Below are 26,604 nucleotides of genomic sequence, written 5' to 3'. Positions count from 1 at the left end.
TTAAAAATTTCGAAATTTTATTAAAGTCAAAACGTATTGAAATGTGGCAGATTTTAACTTAGATATAAAAATTATTTAAACTAGGATCAGTTACTATAATACTTCGAATTAGTTATATCTATTTCGTATTTTATTTATTTAGTAGTCACACATATACACTACGCAAATACAACATTTTAAAATACAAATAAGTCAATTTTTACTCTTAAAAAAAAAAAAATCAATTATGTACCAAATGACATAGAAATGACTATTATTCGTATTGTGAACTAGAAAAATGTAAAGAAATATTATTATCTTGGTTACTAAAAATAATATAAAAATTAAATTGTTTAAAATTTTTTTGAAATTAAACTTAGTTTTTTTTTTTGTTAAAACACAACCTAAGTTGGAGAACATAAAAACCTTTATTACTCAGAAGTGAGTATAACGACCACGTAAAATAAGCCCGGCCTCCGTGGCGCGAGTGGTAGCGTCTCGGCCTTTCATCCGAAGGTTCCGGGTTCGAATCCCTGTAAGGCATGGCATTTTCATACGCGCTTCAAATCATTCATCTCATCCTCTGAAGCAATATTTAACGGTGGTCACGGAAATAAAAAAAAAAAAAAGAAAAGATTATAGAGGAAAATCGTTAATCTTGTTAACGATTTTTAATTTTGTTCCCTATAATATTTTTGATAAATTAAAATTTTTTTTAAATACTTAAATTGAAAAAAAAAATTATTTTTTCTTTAAATTCGATTATGAGAAATCAATGTTAGTTAAAAAAAAAAAAAAAATTAACAGCGAAAAAATTAAACTTCTAATTTTTAAAAAAAAACTAAATAAATTTGAGAAAATACTCGGTTAGGTAGATTTAATAAGAAAGCTACCTATTATAATGAGTACCATGACTCGACTACCGGAAAATTTCAACATAATTTCGCATTTCACATCCCCAGACCTCAAAACCACCGTCAGCTCAAAAGTTTATATATATATATATATATATATATTTCACTTCCTTGTGAACACGATAACTGCCGTAATTTTCTGTCAATCAATATCAAATATATTTATAAAATATAACGACCCAAAATCTCGGTTGAGTTTGTTAATGGGCAAAATCCGACCATTAGGGTGAAAATGGGGGCTCGTAAAAACATCGCTATAACTTTCTTATTAGATAAAATATCGAATTCGTTTAAAGTTCTTACTATTATTTGGATAAGGGCCTAGCTAAAACTTATATTAGTAACGTTTTTTGACATCACCAACCATTGACCCCCGGGGATGGAAAAAATGGGGTTTTGTAGACAAAAAAATATCATATTTCCCTTAATAGGTACGGTATCGAATCGATTTAAAGTGGTCGTTAGTCCTCTAAACATTACCAAAAACTTTTGTCGGAAATAATTTTTTATATGACCAACCCTTACGGCAAGGGATGACGAAAATATTGCAGGAATTGTAAGAAGATGGGACTTGTATGCTAAACATATGAAAATTTTTTCACATGTAACCATTGTCGTATTGAGTAAATTTGAAGTTTTCCTTAACTTTAAGGTGGAAATCTTTTTTATCCTCTACTTAGCACCGGTGAAATCTAACTCCGCCTTCAGGTGTGCCGAAAGGGATTTTTTTCTTTTAAAAATAGTTTTCAATTTTATATTTAAAAAAAAAAAAAAATTGTTATTAATTAACGTAATGATTGATCTACAGAAATATCATTGCCAATGTAAAAACCAGCCATTAATTATAAACGAAAGCCGAGAAAAAAAAATGAATTTAAAAAAAATTAATAAAAAAATATTTTAAAATGATTTAAAAAAAAAATGAATTTCTGCAACAAAAAAAACGGATGCTGAACAGACTTACAGTAAATGGAAATATAAAATACTCCATTCCAGTAAAAGAACTTTGAGGTTTCAATAACGAATACAGTTATATTTTGCAGCACTCGATAGTATTTTATGTGTAATCTTGAAGCGACAACGATTAAATTTTAAATTACACATTCTCCGTCAGATGACAGCTGCATTACACAGTTGCACAGACCAAACTGTTATGAGCCCAGGCTTCATACCGTGGCGTTGCCGTAAGAGAAGGCATAGTGTGTGATATTGGTTAGCAAACACAAAATTATTGACAAAGAAATTATACGCGAGTCTATCGTAGAAATCTCCAAGTGACAAAAGCTTACGTATGTGGTGTGAACAGTGAAAGGACAGTCACTGGGTAGGCCTAAACAAGTGCCAAAAACACAAAAAGAATTCGACTGTGTTTCCAAAGAAGTCCACAAATTTCAGTTCGTAATTTTAATCGACTAGTGAACATTCCTAAAAGTACTATCTATAATGTGATTGGCAAGAGAATAAAACTTCGCGTTTATAAACTGCAGCTACTCTGGGCAATTAAATGTAACGATAAGCCACAAAGAGCTCAATTCGTAAAGATCATGTTAGACTTTACTTCTGATAAAAAACTACCTGCAGCTCATTTATTTTCTAATGAAGCAACATTTCATGTTCATAGAGCCATGAATCGCCATAATTATCGATTATGGGACTCAGAGAATTCATACAAATTGGTAGATTTCCTCCGCAACTGTCCGAAAGTGAATGTCTGGTGTGTTATCATGTATAATCGAATTTTGGGACCATTTTTTTTCTCATGAGCAGACTATTACGAGCATAATTTAGTCGGACATGTTAAAGATCTCTATTTCCGCAAATTGAAAATATGGAAAATCTAATTTTCCAACAGGATGATGTTCTTCCATATCATACAGAAATTGCGTGGACTGAGTTAAAAAATAGGTTTCTAGAAGGTTTTTTATTTGCCTTTTTTCTGGGCGAAAAATGTCTAAGCTTTATCATCGCCCGAACACGATGAATGTATGTGTTTCAGAAAACTAAACTTTTAAAAACCACAATTAAGAATGAAATAAAAATGCTCGGAAAACAAAACACGAAGTATAAATACAAAGCCAAATAGAATAACAAAAAATAAATAAATAAAAAATTAAAGTAGAAATTTAAAAACAAAATCAAAACAAACTGAAATATTAAAAACAAAGACAACAAAAAACTTAATAATAAACTAAAATTTTAAGACGTAAAAAATAAAACTATTGTAAAAAAAAACCAAATACACTATTAAAAACTATGTAAAAGGTTAGCACTCCGGAGAAACAAAAACATCTGGTCCAAAACTTGTTTATTATTTATATAACAATATTGTATCCACTTACAAACAGTTATGAATATTGACTATCCAAGCGCTTGCGGATTATTACTCCATCATCAGGGATTACTGATTTATTATGAATTTTATAGTTGTGCATATAAACTTTTATAAATGGGAATTAATATGAAAATAAAATTTAAAATTATTTTGTTCATAACAATTGATTTTCAATAGGTTTTTTTTGGTTTAACCTCCGGGTCCACCGTTAGTCATGGTTTAGAGGATGAGATGAATGATTTGTAGCGTGTGTGAAAATGCCATGCCTAACCACCATCCGAACCCGGGACCTCCGGATAAAAGGCCGAGACGCTACCACTCGCGCCACGGAGGCCGGCTGATTTTCAATAGTTAAAATTGTACAACGTTAAAAGAATATTCATAATTATTGCCCAGGATTTGAGGAAAATTCCTGGGCAATTTAAATTTACGACGCAAGGCCTATCTAGAAGGTTAAACAGGCAGAAAAGCTCCCATCACTTGGCCACTGTGAAGTCCCGTTTTGAATCAGATAGATTTTTTCTTTCGAGGCAAGGGTAAAAGACACCATAGTAACTTTTCCTGCTAAGGTAAAAAAGATGGTTGTTTAAAATAAATTTTCATACAAAGGGCATAAACTGAGAAGCCTAAAACAGTTTTTTTATTGAAAATGAGGAAGAACGCAGTTCTGACAAACTTATTTTGTATTGATCAGTTCAGTAAGTTGTAACAAAAATTTATTATCCTGAAAAATTCAAAACGTTATCTAAAAAAAACAAATACAACATTTTTAAAAAGAAGTAAGATTATATATATCCTTAACCTTTATTTGAAATATCCATTGTCAAAACTTGAAACACGATGAAAATTACATCTGTGCAGAAAAATAGAAAAAAAAAAAAATAGGTTACACGAAACAGACGTTTATATTGAAAATCCGAGTGAAGAAGACATCATTCTTTTTAATATTTTACTACTTTTATAATTATTACTATAACAGAATTTTATACATAAAAGTAAATCTGTGTGCAAGAAAAAAGAGAATTGTTTTTCTGAAAACAAAGAAAAAATATTACACGAAATTTATTTGCAGTTTTAACGTAAAGAGGTACATGAAAAAAATTCTATATTTTCAACTAAATTCGTATATTTGTGTCCAGATATCATTAAAATTCATCCAATTGAAAATAGTAGAATTGTAAATTGAGAAATATAAAATCAAGAAACAGTATTGATTGTAATGTTATTCATGAAATTTCTTTTGTAAATATTCCTCTATACGATAGTTATAAAGTATTCTAAAGGCATTGCAATAATGTTTAAATACATTAAAAATATCTGTTTTACCCTTCTGAAAATAACGGTTAAGTAATTTACAGAGTTAAGACTAAGAAATTCTGTGGTCAATGGAGTAGAATGGTAACTATTTATTATTTCTATAACGGTTAAAATTTAACAAATTTACTTAAAAAGTTGTTTAATTCGATTTCTTTCTTAAGTTGAAATTGGATTATCTTGTTTATTAAAAATGCAGTAAACATTGAATTTCTGAAAAATTACAGTTAGTTCAATAGTTAGTGAGAAAAACACTCAATATTGATAAATCGTTCACCTATTTAGGACAGTGGTAAAGAAAAGAAAATTGTCCTTCTTAGTAGTAAGTAATTACCCTAGGGAACATTCTTACCAATTTTAAAGTTTCCAGCTTATCCGGATCTGGAACAAACTGTGAAGAATCAGTAAGTGAATACATGTAAATTTATATTGTCAACTGAAGCAGTCCCAGTTCTAATTTATAAATTAAGTCAGAATCCTTGCTTTAAAAAAAGGAAACAAAACAAACGTTTTCTATAAAATAAAAGTGATAAAGCACGATAAACGGATTCAAATGAATTGAAGAATAAAACTGTTCTACAAAAAAACTGTTTACAAAAATTCTTTACTTAAATTTTAAATCTAGAAACCCTTTACGATTGTTAAAATCATCGTCAGTAGATAATGAAAAAAATTAATAATTATGTAAATAAACGATAAAATGATAAGCCATAATAGTTATATCAATTGAAAAACATTACTTACAATAAAAAATAAAAAAAACTATTGTTACTTCAGGAAAACGAAATTAAAAGTATAAATTTAGCTATAAAAATATTTAAACCATCAGATTTCCAATTCATACTTCTGACTACGACTTAATGCATGCTTCTTATATAGAATGAATCTATAAGTCAATTTTAAACCGATCATACAAGTATCCTCCGCCCACAACAATATTAAGGAAACGTTAACAATAGGAAGGACAAGTGTAACACAAAACCTTCACTAACCTCTCTTGAGAAACTTTTAATCTATCCATCCAATCGTAAATTCTATTTCAGTTTTATTTTATACTAATGACATAAAAAAAAAAAAAAAAACGTTATTCAAAACAGTACACTCCCTTGTAAGCTCCTTATGACAGCCGAACGACAGAGTACAGGAATGTAGTCCTTGGAGCTCAACTCTAGCCCAGTGATCGCATGCCCTTTGATTTACCAGATTGTAATTTTGCAGTCACCAGTCAACCTTCTTGTGTGATCATTCGAATCAATGGTAATATCAAACCTGATATGATGCAGGAACATTAGTTTTCACTTTGGTAGCCCACAGACTATCCAGCTGGTATCAACATACCACCCTGGGTTATGAAACAATAATTTCTGCTGTTTACACACAGGTATTCCCAAATGCCTACTAAAATCCATCATTCGCTCAACATATTTGCCCGAAGGGAAAGGTAAATCAATCCTCCCGGCATCAGAGGCTCATCATCAGCTTTAGGCATGCCAACTCTGATTTGAGATATCCGGTTCACCGAGCAAAACAGAACCGTTCCGCTAATTCACAACCAACCAAATAGAACAGACGACCCAAACCCAAATTTTGTGAATCCGTTCCATGACTTTTGAGTACATCAAGAGAACTTTGAGTAAATTACACTGTAGGAGAAAATTTTCATTGTTGCGGTCAACTTGTTTTGTTGAAATGAAGGTAGTATTTTTGGTGTTTAAAGACTCAATCAATTAATGATCTGAGTGCATAATATAATCAAAGTTAGATATATGAAGAGTTTTTGTGTGAAATTTTCGTGTTAGAGGAAGGCGCGGGGATCGCGCTTCCACGAATCGGTTAATTTGATAATTAAGGGTTGTAAGTTATGATAGGTGGTCGTGGTTGGAAGAGGCCATACGAAGATGACAGTAAATTGTGGAAATACACTGATGGAAATGTGTTCAGAGGCATTTACATCGGTGTCATCCTGAAAAAGGTCAAATTGATGACAGTGTTGACCCAAAGCCATCTAATACATGGTGTGTACCCAGGTAGAGAATACTTATGCACGTGTATCAGGTAGATAGCGTTACCTTGAAAAAAATATGATGTCCACCATCCGTAAAATCATGTTGAAAAATGAAAAATTCACGAAAAACAAAGGCCCCGTCCAGAAATTAGAAATAAAAGCTTCCTCTATACGAGAAGGGCAACCACTAATCTCACGAGTCTAAGCTAACACTCCACAGAGAATTTGTGAAATTATTACACTACTAGGGACTAACAACTACCCGTTGGACCATTAAATATGATTAGTTTCAGTACACTGGTTTAAAGCCGAGCCAAACATCCCCGAATTAAGTTTTAACGAATTACATCGCTTCAGACAGATTGATCTAACCGATTTGCAAACAAAAATTAATTTATCTAATTATAGACTTAGTTATTTTATGAAGAAATAACAATAACTGTTATTGTATTTTTAAATACAGAGCCATCAGAATTTAATGCAAGAATTAAATAAAAACAGAAATACATTTATATTTCTTTGTTTGTCAAATTATCCATCTCAAATGATTTTATAATAAAATAAATGAATTTTAATGTTCGCGACCTTCGATTATCCGTTCATCCGTAATTAAACTTTAAATTTAGCATCATTTTAAAATGATTGTTTTCATTAATTTTGTCTAAAATTTTAATAGCGAATTGGAAACGATTTTGTGTAATACTGCAAATGGTTCAATATCTTTTTGCAGAAGTTGAATTTTGTAGACACACAAATGAAAACTTTTACCTATAACTTTATGAATATTTTTCTTGGTGGAATTTTATAACGTAAGGCCTCGGCGAGCTATAGATTTATTATGAAAATTTTCGTTTAGAGATCGTCTAATAAGTTCAACACTTTCTTTTGACTTTTCTTTCTCATTATATGACCTTATAGGAGCGATTTCTGTTTAACAGACCCTTTTCCTTCTTTAAATTGTTTGAACCAGCGTCATTATACTATTTTTATGTTATAACTGTTTTTTTTTTTTAAATGTACGTCAAAATGCACGTGGAAATAGTTTTTTGACTTTAGCATACCACAAACTAAGCTTTTTCTTTCATAAGAAAAAAGTAAACAATGAAAAAATCTAAGAAACAATACACAGACCAGTTGCTAGTACACAAACTTTTTGTGTAATTTCCAAATATTTTCAAAAATACCTCTTTCGTGATCTTAGTTAAATCTTTACCATTCTTTAATGATAAGCTTGCATTTTGTAAACAATGCATAACCTATTTTTATTGTTTTTGTTAGGGGGCACAACGAAGAGTCGTTATTAGCGCCCGGATATAATAATAAACAATATAAGTTAACAATACCAACATTCAAATTTAAAAAGTAAATAATTTTAATACAAAATAACTAAAATTAACAATTAAAACGCGCAATATCACATGTGAAAAATATTCCTCATAAAGTACAGCATACATATGTAAAGTGCCTATGCCACATACTAAAGGCTAAATAAAATCAAATGGGATAATAAAAGTAAAAATCTAAACTAACACAACAAGATTACTGTACGGCGTACGCTAAAAGCCATAAATAAACGAAACACATGATAAAAAAATATCCAAATTCAGATGCACGTCCTTAGGAAATCGACATTCAAGTAGTAACATCATATTGCTTCCTGAAATATTTCTGATATTAAATAAAACTTAAATAAATGTTAGTTAAATTTCCGAGGCAATGCTGGGGTATTTTGGGACAGGTGTCGGATAGATCAGAAATGGTGTGAATTTCATTCACTTCTGCGGCTGAGGTTGTTAAGCGGGTGTCGCATGGTGGCTTATGCTGACGATGGGCGCTTCCTGGTCGAGCGACGATCGTGGACGGAGGTTGAATTCCAAGCCACACAAGCGTGCAGGATACTCGACCTAAAATTTCATCAACGCAACACGACGTTTAGCTAGGAGAAGACCACCATGATGCTCTTCAAAGACCGTTTGGCTGTGAGGAGTAGAATAAACGTAACGATGTCTCGAACACGAAAAACATTCAAGTCCTCACGGAGACAATTATAAGGGGCTTCACTTTTTCTCTGTTTTCTAACTACCTGTTCGTCCCGGACTAAAACCACCCCGGATCACCACCGATCCGACCCTCTGCTATCTCCTGACCCCAAATCCAAAAAACCCCAAAAACTACCTCAACCCCAAAAAACCATTGCCAAGCCAAATCATTTTATTTTTAGGCGGTTCAGGTTTTTTTCTGGATGGGGTATGTATGGCCTACCCATACATACATTTCTGGATGGGGTTCTGGCCTACCCGACACTTGTCGGGTAGGCCAGAAATAGTGTGAAACACCTAGAAACCGAAGGATTTGGCCTGACGAAAATATTTTTGCGGGGAAGGGGGTATGTTTTGGGGTTTTTGGATTTGGTATCAGGAGAAAGCGGAGGCTCGGATCGGTGAAGATCCGGGTCGGTATTGGTCTCAGACGAACAGGAAGTCAGGAAAATTAGAAAAAGTGATCCCTCTTATAATTATCCCTGTGAGGACTTATATTTTCGTGTTCGAGACATCGATACGCCGACTCGTCCCCTTGCCACCAAACGTCCTTTGGGAAGCATCATAGTGGTCTTCTGTGAGCTAAACAACATCTTTTGTTCATGACCCGTAAACAACATAGGATGCTGCAACAAGAAGACATCCAACCACCTACGCACGGCGATCTCGCCAAGTTCAATCTGCGCAATGTAAGCACCCTACCCATTTAATTGCCGAATTTTAACCATCTAACGATATTCAATTGTAATACGTTATAATATCCCCCTCTTTTAACACGCACAATATTTACTATTTACAGAGTGCTTACGGTACTTCCGAAGGCGTCTGTAGTTAACTACGTTGGATACTTCTCTCGTTTATGTTTCTCATCCCTAAAATGGAAGCACACTACCACCAAATTTTACAGCGCTCAGCTATGTGTCGAAACTGGCTGCACTTGTAGCAACGTTGAACGTCTTCAAATTCTTTGGTCTTACACGAAGAGAAGTCAGTAAACAATCTGCCCTCAGATTGGACGCCTTAAAATAGTTCAGAATTCACGTGGAAGACAACATGGTAACGCTCTGTCTCGCGCCTACCCATCATGAATAGCAATTGACAATCAACCTTGAAGGCCACCTCTGCTATTTGTGTTATCTGATCCCGCATGAAAAAAAAAATTAACTCTTTCACAAAATAAACGTCCATCAATATCATACACGATGACCTAAGGACGCCGCTTTCTTTCATATCGGTTTTACATACATCGAGGGAGTCAGAAATAACTTTACCTCTAATTCGTCAGCAACTACAACTAGCTTCTTTTTCATATATTTCGAATTCTCAGTCTGGGCGTCTGTCCATTACCAGTGTCTGGGATATATTCTCGCAGCCAGTTTCAGGTGCCGAGGAATTTTTGCAACTCTGTTCTTGACACGGAAGTATTGAGTTCGATGATGTCTCGTAGGTTCTGCTGCTGTATAATAGTACGCGTGGGTGGGAAATCAGTACCCAAGAAAACGTTTATGTTTCCAAAGGGCGCAGAAAAATTATCATAGTGCCGTAGCCCACCACTTTTACTGTAAAACTTGTGTAAACAGCCGAGTAAAAGTTGAGAAGTACCTTGGTGTACTGTTTGATGAAAGGCTGCATTTACTTGTTGTAAGATAACCGGGTTCGTATACTTTTAATGATATCGAAAAAGACTGAAAGAATCATCTACGGAGATAGGCTGCCGAGGGAGTCAATATCATAAGCCTCTTGACGGAGGGGCTGCCAAGGCGGGAGTAACAGTGAGAACTGAGATAATTACATATTTAGAAATAAGAAAAGGCGCTTAGCTCTGATGCCTAGCGGGGCAGTAGATCTCGGGGCTTTCCTTATATCGATTAAGATGGGGGTTGGAAAACATCGTGTCAAACATCGGATGATTTGTTGACTGATTAGTTTTAAATAACTTGTAATAACTATATTTGGCACCTAATATTCCTAATTACACCGGCAGAATCAAATAGAGACATCTATCCAAAGATTATAAAAAAATCTTGCTCTATCAAGATCTATCTCGTTTATTATTCATTTTTCTTTCCAAACCGGTAGATAGAATTACTTTACTGCAGGTATTTAAAATTTTCTGGACAAAAGTACAGTTTAGCGATAATAATGCGATTTTTTTTTTCTCTGTCCTCAGGACCAGTCATGTATTTCGAATACCAATAGAGTAACTATTCTATTACATCATCAATGCTACACTGAAATCAACATAGAAAATACAAAATCATTGTACTATTTTGTAAAAAAAAAAAAAAAAAACAGAATAGAGATTTTTATAGATTTTGGATTAGGGGAAGGATGACTGTATTTCAGGGAATGTTACTTTCCTTAATTCCAGGACTGAAATAACAATTATAATTGATCATTTAAAAAAAACAAAAGGAATTTTACAGACTTACTTTACATATCAGCAAACACAATCCATTATTATGAATTATTTTTCGAAATGTTGAATTTTCAGCTCACTTACCTGAAACATATTAAAAAAGAAATTATAAATAAATGATTCGTTCATCATAAGTGATAAACTATATATATATATATATATATATATATATATATATATATAGAGAGAGAGAGAGAGAGAGAGAGAGAGAGAGATTTGTAAAGTATTTAAAAAGTGAAAAAACAAATAGAGAAGAATTCAAGATTACAAAAGACCAAGGTTACATCACGATACACGCTTATTTGAAGAATTTAAAGTACCTACTTTGAGACAAATATATGTCAAGAAAACAATACTGCACAAACAAATATATAAAAGAAATGGCTTGCTGTTGTTAAATGAGTTAAAATTCTTTAATGGTTTTTTTTTTTTTTTTTAATTTACTATATTTGCAGTTGGTCTTATTTTAAAAGCGGACACATCTTTAATATTCATCTTCTAAATTACTAATATCGTTAGGTAAATTATTATGGATTGAGTAATAATATACAACATTCGATTGTTATTCTTCATCATAACTGTTGTTGAAGTAATTATATTTTTAATTCTCTTTCGTTACCGTAGATGTATCGCTGGTTGTGTACCAGTCAGTGCAGTCAATTATTTCAATAGTGTGCTGCGTGGGTTTGCTGTACTTGTCACTATTAGTTATTTTCATCCAACACGAGTTTGATTAACTAATCCGCGAGGTCCAGATAAAAAAAAACATACTGTTTGTTTTTTTAAGTTAAATACGATTTTACATAATCCTAGGTTTTACGTACACGATCATAAAATGTCTCTTTCCCTAGGAGACAAGAAAGATAAATGGCATTGTGTAAAGGCGAGTTGTGGGAATTCTGTTCATTTAAGGAGCGGTACGTTATTGCAATCCAACAAGCTGAAACTGGAAAAAGTTTTTTTACTTCTTGTACGCACGGTGTAGGGAATACACAAGTTTAAAGTTTTATACTGAAGAATGTTGTATGGATAGTGCGGCTGTAACTGACTGGAAAAATGTTGTAATGAAATTGTGTGCGGACTTTTTACTCCTTAACCCAGTAATAATAAACAGTAATGGTTTGAACAAGAAAACAGATAAATTTATTTCTTCAAGGCGAAAATACAATGTAGAGACACTTTTCTCAGCAGCGAGTGTTTACGAGAATTTTCAGAGAACATATATGCATTACCCATTGAATGAAAAACACATTGTTAAGTTTTATAAAGGAGTGTATTAGTCCTACGGCAAAATAATTTCTGATAGTTGGCGTATTTACTAGGTTACAATATTACAATTTTACACAACAAAATCTTAATCACTCAGTTAACTTTCAGATCCAATTTCCGGGGCGCATACAAGCACAATGGAGAATTTGTGGGAAGCAGCGAAAAGAAGGAATCACAAGGATATTCCCATTTATGCGAACTCATGAGGCATCAACGAAACATCGACAGGGATTAATTCCATCAAATTTTGCAGAATGTCTCCTTGTTTTGATTTCCACAACAGTGAATTTAAGTAAGGCTAATCTTTTACTGTTCTCCTATTGGTTGATCCAGTTCCTGTCTGGCTATGGCGTGTTCGGGGTATATTTGAATGCACGACAGCCGGCTGACGACCCCTTTTGTTTATATTCATATTATATCACTGTAATATATCACTATAATGTATATATCAAAATATAATATCACTGTATTCTGAGTTGGGCTAGTAGGAACTAGGTTACGCATTTCTGGGTTAATTGTTTTCTCACCATGTTTATTTATTTTTAACATTTGTAAAACTAATTCTTCTCTAAATTCTGTAATTTGCATTTTTTTATTAGAAAACTTATTAAAAATTATCCAAGAATTAACAACTCATGTATTCAAGAGGACTTCAAAAGCTACCTTGTGGTACCATCTGATTGTTCAACGTAATGGAGTAAAGTAACTCGCCATCTGACCCGACAAGTCAATGCCTTGTTTACCGGTGTTATATTCTATTATTGCAGCTGGATTTCTTACTCTTTCCCCACTTCTATTTACTTTTCCAGTTTCAACCTTCTTCAAATCGTGTTTTGTGCTTAAAAAGTAGACATCTCTCTTATCCTTCCATTTGCCCACAAATTGGAATTTTTTTATTCATTATATCTTTAGGTAAGCCCTTTCTGTTACTTCGTAAAGTACCGAGAAAATGAGTATTTTTTTTGTAACAACGAAAGGGCCAGGGGCATGGAAGTATAATAATTGTCTGTTATTATAACCCGCTTTTTATTTAAATATTTTTCAGCAAGCTGTAAAACTATTCTCTCTGCCAATCCTGAGTCTGACGATTCTGCGGTTTTTCCAGCATAAATTGCAATCTGTAGTGTACAGCCTATTAGATTACAGAGTTTGAAAATTTTCACTCCATACTTATGAGTTTTATTGGGCAAATACTGTTTGAAAAACAGTCTTTCTTGGAATGGAATTATGCTTTCATCTACAGCGACAAAATTCGCTGGTAGATATTCATTATCAAACCGTTCTTGCATCATATTCATTAAATTTTTAACTTTCTTCAGCTAAACCATTATCAGCGAAGTGAACGAATCATAAAAGTAATTGGAATAGATTTCTATAACAGAAGAAACAAGTGAATTATTATATAAAATAGTTTTTTCCCAGTACTTTGAAATTTTTGGATATTTTACAATGCCCAATCTCGATAGTACTTTATATTATCGCGAAGAAATTCCACACTTCACCATTGTTTGTAACTGACCACTGATTTAGTCTGTATGTCCTTTTCTTGCATTTCCGTATAAAATTCGCAGCATTTCGGTTCGTTTCTAAAACAATGACATCTAAAATTTTTTTATCAAAAAATATCTGGTAGACTTCAACTGCAGTTGAATTTATAGATTTTTTGAATAATCGTTATGATACTTATATTCTTCTTGGTCGATAAACAGAATGTGTAGTGGTAGTTTGCTTATATCTCTTGCAAATCGATGTCAGCTGGTTCTAGATCATCAACTTTTGAAAATGACGGTTCTAAAATAATTTCAACAGATGCAGGTGTTTCTGTAGTATCAGAAGTACCATCCATTTCGTCATCAGAGATATTCATCATCACTGTCATTGAGTACAGATAACAGTTGTTCATCTGTCATAATTGGGCATACTTTACATTTCAATTTCATACCGCTTGGGCCAGGCTGCGAATCCATAGTATAAATGTTAAATAAAAATAGGGATGAAGAAAAACTATTACTCACGTGTGAGATCCTAACCTAAATTATATTATTCAACTGACACTAACGTTTATTTGTTGCACGGGCGAAAACAACGAAATTATGTCGTTTATCAAAAAATGACATACAGATACATAGTTTCTTGAAAATACCTATTTACTATAATGATAATCTACACCAGAAAATTAAATGTAAAACAACCTAATATCATAAAATACATCATAAAATCCAACACGCTAACACGAAAAACAGTTAGAAATAAGCAATGTTTATGAGCGCGTAGCATTAACTGCAATTGCCGCCGAGAGATGCCGTTTGCGTGCAAATATTAAGAATTTTATTCTCTACAGGCCGCATAGTTGAAAGCAGGCTGTCCCAGTAACCCACCGGGTTGGTCTAGTGGTGAATGCGTCTTCCCAAATCAGCTGATTTGGAAGTCGAGAGTTCCAGCGTTCAAGTCCTAGTAAAGCCAGCTATTTTTACACGAACTTGAATACTAAATCGTGGATACCAGTGTTCTTTGGTGGTTGGGTTTCAATTAACCACACATCTCAGGAATGGTCGAACTGAGAATGTACAAGACTACACTTCATTCACACTCATACATATACATATCATCCTCATTCAACCTCTGAAGTATTATCTAAACGGTAGTTACCGGAGGCTAAACAGGAAAGAAAGAAAGGCTGTCCCAGTAAGCCTATGAAAATAACAAAGCATTAGTTATAAGACTGCGCGAGAAACAACTGTACTCTCACGGCCTAAGTAATAATTACGTGTGACACGCCTGCGTATCTCACGGCAGCCAACCTGTTAAAAAATAACTAATTTGTTATGAAATATTTATACAAAAAAAAAATGTAAGGTAATTTTACAATAGGTAATTTTACAATAATTACTATAACTATATATAACTTTTTTGTATATACAACTGAATCCAAACCAGAAAACTTTAAATAAATTGAAATTAAAAAGGAACACTTAAAAGTAAAATATTCGTAAAGTAAAGCACATATAAATACATAAATAAATCATTATAAGATATATCCTAATATAAAACTTTATTATTAAAAGTTTTCATTGAATTGTTTACTTGAAAAGTCAAAAGCTTTTATCTTATATTTTTTTTTCAGATTAGAAAACAAACATTTAACCTTCTACCATCCACAAAAAAAAAAATTGAAATATTTATATTTTATAAATGGATAAAAAACTGCGAGAAGATTTTTCGTTTCGTCTGCTGCTACTTCTATACCTTTGCTCACAAGTTTGAAACTAAAAAAACTTCGATTCAAACTTAAAATTTCACATTTTATTGTAGCAAAAAATCTTATGTGGAGCCAAATGACTTACTTGTACGCTTATTAAATTACATATATACATTTTTTTTTTAAATGAAAAGAACATAAAATTTTATTTCATTAATAACTTCTGAAATATTTTTATATATATATTTTTTTCATTATTATTATTGAATTATTTATTAACCTCAGATTGAAAAAAATATATATATATTTTTTCAATCAGAGGTTAATATAATAAATCAATATATTTAAATTAAAAAAAACGAGTTAAAAAACAAAAAGGATATCTCCTTTTTGTTTTTTAACTCGTTTTTTTTAAGGCATATCGATTAAAATCAGACTTATCAGTCTGATTTTAATTGATATGCTTTCGCCTTGTATGATCCAAATATATATTAATTAAAATTTTATTTCGCTATAACTCTGGAACCAATGAAAATAAGTACCACTTAACAAAGTTCGTTAAGTGGTGTTTCACCATATCACTTTCAACATATCGTTGAAAAGCTCTCAATAAGGGCTTATTATTGCAGTTACAAAAAATTCCAAAAACGAATTTTTATTTTTTGATTTTGAACTTTTATGGACACTTTGGGTTTATTCGATTACAATCAAAAGGAAAGGTGCACAACTAGATTTTACAACAGTCCTAAATCCAAAATTTCAACATTCTGCACTAATTGTTTTTGAGTTATGCGAGAAACATTATGTACAGACGTCACGTCGAAACTAGTCAAAATGGATTCAGCGATGGTCAAAATGGATATTTCCGTTGAAAACTGAATTTTTTTGCAGTCACAATACTTCCTTTACTTCGTACAAGGAAGTAAATGATGGTCTCTTTTAAGTTTTAGCTGAAAAGAATTTTATTTCTCTTTTAAATTTAACTATTTTTAAATTGATATTTTAGCTGATAGTACTAGTTACATTTTTGATCGTATACAAGTTTTTTTCTTTTATATAGACTTTCCGCCTATTTCCATCTAGACAGCACTACAGCTCTAGAAGGGAAAGTATTGTAATCGGTCCAATTTGGGATATGCTGTTTTACCGGATCTGAACGTTTTTATACCTAAGTAACTCATAAAACCGGATGAAAATTTTCCGGATGTTAATGTTCGTATGTAAGTGAGTGTGTGTTCAGTGTTGGTCTATAAATCACCTTATATCTCCAGAACTACTGGACCGAATTTGACCAAACTTGATCAGATTACTTTTATATGTTGTCATTAATGGGATTAAATTTTAAACTTTAAAGGTCAAGGGGTGAGACTTTAAAACAAAGGTCACCTTAAGTATCTAGAAATTTCGGCTAATTAAGGTCATATTTTTCTTAGCACATTTGTTAAATTTAAACAATAAAAATATTTGCAAAACTTTTTTTGAAAAATCTGAAAAAATTTTCATTGGTTCCAGACGTATAATAAAATTTTAATTAATGATGTATTTGGATCTTACATAGGGAAGGCACACCGGTTCAAATCAAACTTCAACGCCTTTTTTTTAACTTATTTTTAAATTGAAATATATTGACTTATTAATATCTGTTAACCTCTGATTGTAAACAGTTTTTTACTATAAATAATAATTCAATAATAACAATAAAAAAAATGTGAAAAAACAGAGTTAAAGAAATAAAATTTTACGTACTTTCCATTAAAAAAAAAAAAAAAAAAATGTGTATATGTACAAAGAAGTCATGTGGTGTCCACATAAATTTTTTTCTTTGTTGAAATACTTCAATGGTTGGTTATTGGAGACGAAAAAATTGATCCTAGTGTTTGTGATCTTTGTCAAGGTTTAGCTAAACTATTATTCACTTAGTTAATGATAAAAATAGCTTTAAAATTATTACAGACATTCCTAGCTATTAATAATAAAGATTAAAGAGTTAGAACAAAAAAAAAAAGAATATATATTTTTAAGAGGTGGGAAATACATATTAAGGAATATTCTTCTAAATAAATGTTAAGCATAACAAATTTGGGTACTTACGTATTAACGCCACCGCAGCTACAGCTTTATTAAAAACAAAGTAGTCAATCGGATTTCGGTGGAAAATGGGCCGATATAGATTTTAACATAGATTCAAAACAGTCTCTTTATTAATTTTAATAAATGGTTATTTATATTTATTTATTTTATAAATATAATTTAACCAAACTTAACCTACGCTCGCTTCGCCCGCTAACCTTGACTACTTAACAGGAGTGTTTTGATTTAAATAATAAATAGTTGCAATAATTACTGAAAAATAATTATTTATTAAAATTAATAGAGGCTGTTCGTTTTCCACCGAAATTCGATTGACTGACTACTTTGTTTTTAAATAAAGATGTAGCTGCGGTGGCGTTAATACGTAAGTACCCAAATTTGTCTAAACCGAAGGAATCGGATTGGAAGAACTAGGATAATTATTTAAATTTTAAGATCGGGGAGTTGATTTTTGCAAAAAACAATTGGATTATTTATGTATGCCTTATAGGAAACAAGTTTTCTTTACTAAAGTGTTGTCACCTTTTTCAAATTTTTTTAACGATTAAGATGAATCGTATGTGTATCAATTAATGTAACCTTTCTTTCCTGTTTAGCCTCCGGTAATTACCGTTCACATAATACTTCAGAGGATGAATGAGGATGATATGAGTGTAAATGAAGTGTAGTCTTGTACAGTCTCAGTCGACCATTCCTGAAACGTGTAGTTAATTGAAACCCAACCACCAAAGGACACCGGTATTTACGATCTAGTATTTAATTCCGTACAAAAGTAACTGCCTTTACTAGGATTTAATCTTAGAACTTTTGTCTTCGAAGATGATGACACGTTCACCACTAGACCAAACCGGTGGATCATATCAACTTTTTTTTTTTTTTAACCTCTGTGACCACGGTTAGATATTTCTTCAGAGGATGAGATGAATGATTTGTAGCGTGTGAGAAAATGGCTCCGGATAAAAAGCATATCAACATAACCTAACCAAATATAAACTACGTTCGCTAACCTCGTCTAAAATGAATAAATGTTTAATTCAATAATGTAAAATTTAAATTATTGTTAAATATACAAATTAAATTCATCAATGATGCAACCATTAATAATGGCTAACATAATTTGTTGGATTTTATTTATGTGAATTTCTATGGCGTCACTGACGTAAGGATGATGAAAATATGTTCAATTTGATATTTCAACATATTAATGAGTTTCATCCTGTAGTATAATTATCGTTTAGTAAAATAAGAGTTACATTGTGCTTATAAAACTAATCATAATTATTTTTTATAATTAATGGTTTTATTTAAAAATATATTTGAATTTTTAATTATACTCTCGTTTTTCGAAAATAATTTTATCTAATCATTAAAATACTGCATTTTTAATGAAGTATGATATTGCGCAATAATACAAGTATATTTCGTTCAAAAAAAAAAAAATTTACTCTCCAATTTTTTTTTAATTTTTTTTTAACGAATATAATTGGAGAGTAAATTCTGGGTGTCAGATTTTTTTCTAAAATGCCTCTGAAGAAAATCAAAATTTCTCTTTTCGTGAAATCCCCCGTCCTTTGAACAAATTTTGAAAAAAATATTAAAACAATCAACGCCCCCCTAATATGTAGAAATATTTGAGCCAAGTTTGAAAAAAGTCGGTTCAGTCATTTCTGAGATACAAGATTAAAAACAGTGCGACACATCAGTATGACCGCATTTACATACAACATTTTTTTTTAGTTCGTTAAACCTTAAAGTTTAACTCGGGTTTGCAACAAACCCGATACCCTATTTTTAATATGATCAGCATACATTCCACTTAAAAAATATATATATACATACATATAAATATAGGTAAATTCACCGGGAAAAAAAAAAATATATATATATAGATAAATTCACCGGGAAAGTACAACGAATAAAATTATGTAAAAATATGAAACAATTTTGTAATACGATGGAATTTCTTGAAAAACCGTTTTTAAAATATTTTGTTAGCCGGCCACCGTCGCGCGAGTGGTAGCGTCTCGGTCTTTCATCCGAAGATCCCGGGTTCGAATCCCGGTCAGGCATGGCATTTTTCACACACGCTACAAATCATTCATTTCATCATCTGAAGCAATACCTAACGGTGGTCCTAGAGGGGTAAACAAGAAAAGAAAAAATGTTTTGTTTTGAGTGTACTTCCGTAATGATATTAAAAAATTGTATGAATAAAAAAAAATAAATAAAAAATAAAAAATTGTATGGATATTAAAAAATTGGTGGAATGAATGGATAGAAGAATGGAGATGGATACGGCAAAGCAAAAAACCTGTGAGAGTGTAAATAGCATGATGATGATTATAAACCATATTAAATGCAATAAATATTCTTCAAATTCACATCAAATTAATAATTTATCATAACTGGATGAAGTAATACGCTAAAATGTTATTTATATCGTTAAACCCTAATGACACATTAATTTTAAAAAAAGAAAAGTATTTATGCTTATACGGATAATCACCTATTTATTTATTAATTTACAACATGGTAAAGTACGATTTTTATTATTGGTTGTTAGATTACTAAGTATTACAATATTATATTAAAATAAAAAATACTAAAATAAACTGCAAACCTTCTTGTTAAACTGGCATACAGCAAGATGTTACTTTACTTCATTTAATGTTACAAACGTTTACACTGCTTACTTTTAATACATGTTTTTTATAATGTTAACTTCTTAAATTATTATCTGAATAACAATTTGTTAAACACTTTATCACTTTTAAAATATAAAAAAAGAAAAAAGAAATTACTAGAACACGTTGTGAATAAATACTTTAACTATATTAAACAAACAACTCTCTCTCTTTGTAGGCTGTAGACAGTCTAATATAAGTTATTTAACGGTTAAACGTAAATGAACTACAACGAACGTTACCGAAAACACACGAATCACTCATGTAAGGTCATTTACCCACACTTCGTAACGTTCAGTGCAGATCTAAATAAAATTATTTTGCTCTTTACAACTACTACATATACTTCAATAAATGAAGACAGACTGTCCACTGCATTTGTTATACTGTACAGTTACTTCCGTTATACGTATAACCTTTTTATTTTATTTTGTTTGAGCCATCTATGTATCGCATTAAAAAAAAACTTTACATTGCATTTTGTTTCTTTTCCTACCATTTTTTTTTTCTTTTTACTCTTTAATCTGTTTGATAAATTTCATATTTATTATTTTTGAAAAGTTTTCTTTAATTTCAGAAATTATTTCGGTCTAAAATTTATTCTTCCGTAATATTTAATTCCTTGAGATCTTTATCGAAACCAGTTATTTTTAGTTTTTAATCTAGAAAGATTTCTTTTTTATTAATCTGTTATCTTCCATTCTTTTTAAGTGTTCAACAAAACCCAATCTTCTTTTTTTTACAAAGTTCATAATTTTTTCTTTTATCAGAAAGTACCAATTTTCCTTTCTTTTTAACTATTTCTCCAATCTCGATTTTTTTATTATCATCATAGTTTCTTTAGCGTATAAGTATTCTGGTTTAATGGTTGCGCTGTAGTGTTTAAATTTACGTTAAAAAAATGGATTTTTTTTGTTCTTTTATACATCGTTTACTAATTGATATTTCTTGTTACATTTTGATAGTTGGTTTTATGTACTGCCATGTTAACCGTCATTAATTGAACTCCAACGTCCAAAATACTGGTTATTATGTGATGATAATATCCAACTAATAAATTGTATAAATTTTTATTCTCTTCTATTTTTTTTTTTTTTTTTTGTAATTAACTCAACGTAGGGAGTACACAAAAAAAATTACTATCGGAGTTTTTAATATCTTAAAATATTTTAAAAGTTATTTAATATCTGTTAACTTGGAGTTACATAATGGAATAACAAACAAAATTAACTCTTGCTTTTTTTTTTTATAAATGTTCCATATGAGTAACTTTCGCCACGCGGCACACATCCAATCGACAGGAAAGTTCGTCTATATACTTTAACCAACATGTCTGGAGAAATTGAAGCGATACTTGCTTTAACACATATACAAGAGCCATTATAAAACCCAAAAGGAAAAAAACCACATGGTATCAGATCGGGTGACGTTGAAGAGAAACGCAAACAAGCTCTGTCATCGGATCGGTTCCATGTTGATCGATCCAGCGGTTGGTGAAAAAGTCATTCAGATGATCTCGCATCAAGTTATACCAGAAAGGAGGTGTAATATATTGTTGCCAAGTAAAATTTCGTGTAACATCTTGCAAGAAAAAATTATTTTATAATCATTAAAAAGAAAAAAAAAACATGTACAAGTTAAACGAACAGTAACTGTTATCTAAACTGTGATTCAGAAAAAAGTGAGATAAATATACAGACGTTCCTCTTGTTTTTCAACTTTTTCATATAAAAAAAATGCGTTTTTTATATTATGCGCCCCGCATTCTTTTTTATCCATTATTTTTATGCATTGCTTAGTGTTTTTCACATAATCACCGAGTTTTTAACATTCAATCATCCGTAGATAAGACATTTCAATTCGCACACTTTGAACTTATAGTAAAGCAGAACAATTTTTAGTTAAAATAGTTGCGTCATCTTCAACAATTAATTTATTGTGTATTATTAGATGACAACTAATGAAATATCACCTTAACTTCACTGAGAAACATACAGTAGTAGAATATTAACAAAGTACAAACTTTCAGTTACCACTTTGTAATTAAATCATTCAAAAGCAGACTTGTTGCAGGATATAAAGTACCTTTAAAACTATGCTACTACATATTTAACTCACAGATTTAACATACTCGACAAACTTTTTATTGTCTCACAAAGTGTGTATTTTCAATCGGTTCCAAGAAGGAATCCTAAGTAACAACTTATTACCATCCAATAACCCGCCCGATAATAAAAAGAAACAGCAGCAAGGGACATTGTTCAGGCTCTGCGATTTGTAGGAAAAAATACGAGTAATAATTCTCCCGCCATTCTTGCAAGTAAATCGCATTACAAAAAGTACTACATGAGAAGTTTCCAGCAAATACACTCAATAAAACGTACATATATAAATAAAATGCATGTATATTGGTGATTCAAAAAGAAAAAGCATATAAGAATTTATTTAGATAACTTACAGATTTGGTTGAGTTCTCATTTATAGTAAACCACATCAAATTTTAACTTATGTTTTTCATTGTTACCAAATTCGGCCATCAGTTCTATCACCAGTGTTGTTAAAAATGGATATATTTACTTGTGCGGAATGTGCTTGCTGATTTTTTGGTTTTACGATTTGCAGTCCGCAACAGCAACTGCAGTTTAACGAAATTTTCGTAGAGAGTACGGTAGGGAGCCTCCTTGTAGGCGTATAATTTACTCTTGGCCCCAAACCTTTGTAGAGACCGGTTGTCCTGTTAAATATACAAAATCACTATGACGCCCACGCGTTCCTTAAGCTGCTGTGGAACAACTCGGAGAACGTTTTGCACGTAGTTTGAAGAAATCACGCGAGACTGGCATTTCAAAAACGACTGTTTGGTGCGTATTACGTAAAGGGTTTCACTTGAAACCATATAAAATAACCACGGTACACATATACAAATGATGAAAAAGTTATACGGCTGCAGTTTTGTTTGGAAATGATGGATAGAATTGCAGACAACTATGTATTTTTAGACAATTAATTTTTAGTAATACGTCAACGTTTCACTCAATGGCAAGGTGAACACCCATAACTGAAGAATATTGGGTAGCAAAACACCTAATGAAACTTTTCAGCACGCTGGTGATAGCCCTAAGGTCAATGATTTTTGTGCCCTAATCAAATACAAATTGTACGGCCCGTTCTTCTTCCAGTAGGCAACCGTAAATGGTATCATTTATTTGGACGTGCTTCAAAATCTTCTTATTCCGCAGTTAGACAATGATGAGCAAGTTGGTCGCCATTACTATCAGCAAGACGAGGCACCACCTCACTATCGCCTTTAAGTCCGAGATTTTCTTGATACTCCATCGGATTTATGTATCACTTTTGCCTACTGATCTTGTTGGGCTAAGGCTTCGAATTAACGCCGCAGATGCAGAGATAACGCCCGATTTACTGGCTACAGTCTGGAATGAAATCGACTTCAGAATGTCACATTACAAATGGAAGCCATATCGAACCAAAGTGAATGTTGGGTGAGAAATTTGATGTGTTTTTCTATGAAATGAGACTTCAACCGAACCTGTAAGTCATATTAATAAATTTTTATATGTTTTTAAAATTGTTAAGTCCTTTGTGAATCATTCTTTTTAATAAAATTTGTACAGATAAAATACACTGGCACTGATTGAGATATCAAAGATGCAAGAGCTTACAAAAGAGGTACCATAGGCCGGGTTTTTGCGTATCCCTCCTGATCCATACATATACTCTACACTCTTAACTAACTAAAACTAGTCTAAACAATACTTCAAATTACGGAACATTATTAAGTAGGCACATTAATTTTCTTTTGCATAGACTAACGATATATTATCATTGCGTACAAATAAACAATGTCAAATCGCTTTATTTTTTTTAATTTTGTATTTTATTGTTGTTATTTTTTTAACGTAGATTAAGCAGTTTTATTCTTATCATTAAGCCATACAAGAAACAACGGGAAAATTATAACAAAGTTATTTATATACATTATTTAATCATTTAACATGATGATTTAAATGATATTAGATCATAATTTTATTTAAATTTGCATGAAATACTAAAAAAACAGGTTACGGGACATACAACAGAAAAGACCCAAAGAATTTTTTTAAAATCATGTGGTAGTTTTAAAAATAGAAAATGAACTCTGAAATCAGATTCTGAAAGAAGTGAAATAAATATGCAGATGTTCCCATTACGTTTCAACTTTTTCTTAGAAAACAATATATTAGACAAAAATTAAAATGTAAATTTAAAAATGGAATAACTTTTGAAAGAGATTTTAAGGAACAATAATGATATAATTCTTTTAGCAGAAAGCAATACCTAATTTAAAAAAAAAAATACTAAATGGCATGAACGCTGAGAAAGAAATTCAGTTTTATAAAAAATTGAATAAAAACAAATATAATTATATGCGAGAGAAAAGAAGATAAGTTATTTAATTTTAAGATAATAAAACCATATTTCACTAGAAATTGTGGAATAATAATATTATTTACGAAGTAAAATTAAAAAGTAGAAAAATATCAAAAGCATATACTGGTTCAAGCTAGGAGATCTTTCATCCAAAAATAATTTTTCTAGTATTAATTACATATATAACAATTAGAATAATTCTTAAAATTATTTTTGTACTGTACAGCTCTTATAAATAAGTTAATTATGGAAAGAAAGGAAAAGCTTAGAGAATTGTGACATGAGTTCTTTATAAATAAAGTGGTGATAAAATTCGAAATAAAGTAGTTGTAAAACGAATAGGGTACAAAAGAAATTTTGGGAAGAAAAGAGTCGAAGTAGGTTATTGATATAAACATGCAGATTTAAAAAAAAAATGATTACAATATCTAAATTATATAACTGATGATGAAGGATGTATAAATTATATTGAATTTAAGATATTAGCCTAAAACAAAAAGGGCTGGAAAATAGCGTCAAACCAGTCAATTTAATTTATGACGGAAAGAATTTACTTACTTCTTTTTATTACAGTATTGTATTAGAAAAAGCTGGCATCAAAATTGTTATACTTTCCTGGCTTTGGTTATCATTATTATTTTACATCGTGGAGAAATAATTATATTCGCAAAATAAACCAAAAAGAGCTTTAAAAAATTCAAAAATATCATCATTTTAAAATTTTTATCGGCTCCCCCATTCATAATTTGGCCACTCAAAGTATTTTTTATTTTTTGTTATTTACACCACAACTATTCCTAGGAAGATATAAAAAAAAAAAACTTGTTGATAGACTTGATTGTGTCTGAGAAGCAGCAGCGGTATGTTGCTAAGAAGTCCGGTGAGTTGACAACGGATAAAATTCGAGAAATTGAATGTGGCAATTCCTTGTGGCAGACCAAATGGGATGAGACAGAAGATGGGCGTTATACGCATGATCTGTTTCCAAAGTTATTGGTTTGCTGGACGCCTCTTGGGTATACCCTAAATATGTGACGTAGTTTTTTTTTCCGGCCATGGTGCTTTTACGGACAGACTGCAGAAATTCGGCCTGGTAGATTCTGGGATGTGTCCTCAGTGTGGACAATTGGATAACACCTAGCGTATTCTTTATGAGTGCTCGAAGTATGAGTTAATGAATACGGAGACTACCTGTCGGCTTGATCTTATCGGGTTGGCGTGGAACTCCGTGTAAACTGGAGGAATGGGCAATAGTGGGGAATTTTATGTATTTGGCAAAATAAATAATTCCTGAGGGGATTTAGAGCCAGCTTGGATTTCTCTTGCATTCTGTTTTTGTTGTTTTTGACCTTTTTTTTCTTTTCATCTTTATTTACCGTACAAGCAATTAAGCACAACTACAGCTCAGGGGCATGCTATCCTTTTTTTGTTCTCTTTTAGTGTTACTGTGTTGTTATTGTTTTGTGTAATAGTTTTATGTATTGCTTTTATGTTACGTGTTGTGTGTTGAACTCACTTTTACCTTCGGGTATTCTTTGAATGATACCCCTACGAGTAAATAGTTCAGTTCCTTTGTTTAGTTAGTTCTTTTAGTCTTTCTTATGACTCGGAAAATGTGCTTTGCTTTGTGTTCATTAAATATTAGTGCACCGATGGAATGCCATTCGTGGCATTCGCATCGGTAGCATTCTGTCCGAAACGTACTGGAATTTGTCAAAAGCCGAGGTTTTGAAGATTACCTCCGGCAGAGCCGATAAGGGCTAGGAACGCAGAGGGTGGCGGAAGTTGTCATTCCCGTACATGGGTCAGGATGTTAAAAAATAAGCAGTAAATAAAAATATAACTTTTTCAATTTTGGTGAGGAGCGGGAAGGGGGGGAAGCATGTGTTGAGCTTAATGTAAAGTTGGGTTATGTTGGTAAAATTTTG

The 26,604-nt window shown here is 31.6% G+C and overlaps 1 protein-coding gene across 1 annotated transcript in view; it reads right to left on the bottom strand.

The window, feature by feature from the left end:
- The window catches only part of Dop2R (dopamine D2-like receptor), a 340,928-nt gene that overhangs the window by 219,281 nt on the left and 95,043 nt on the right, over positions 1-26,604 (bottom strand). The window lies entirely within an intron of this gene.

This window comes from Lycorma delicatula, chromosome 10, assembly GCF_047948215.1.
Source record: "Lycorma delicatula isolate Av1 chromosome 10, ASM4794821v1, whole genome shotgun sequence".
Taxonomy (NCBI): domain Eukaryota; kingdom Metazoa; phylum Arthropoda; class Insecta; order Hemiptera; family Fulgoridae; genus Lycorma; species Lycorma delicatula.
The sequence above is the reverse complement of the archived record's forward strand: the minus strand, read 5'-3'. Positions and strand labels throughout refer to the sequence as shown.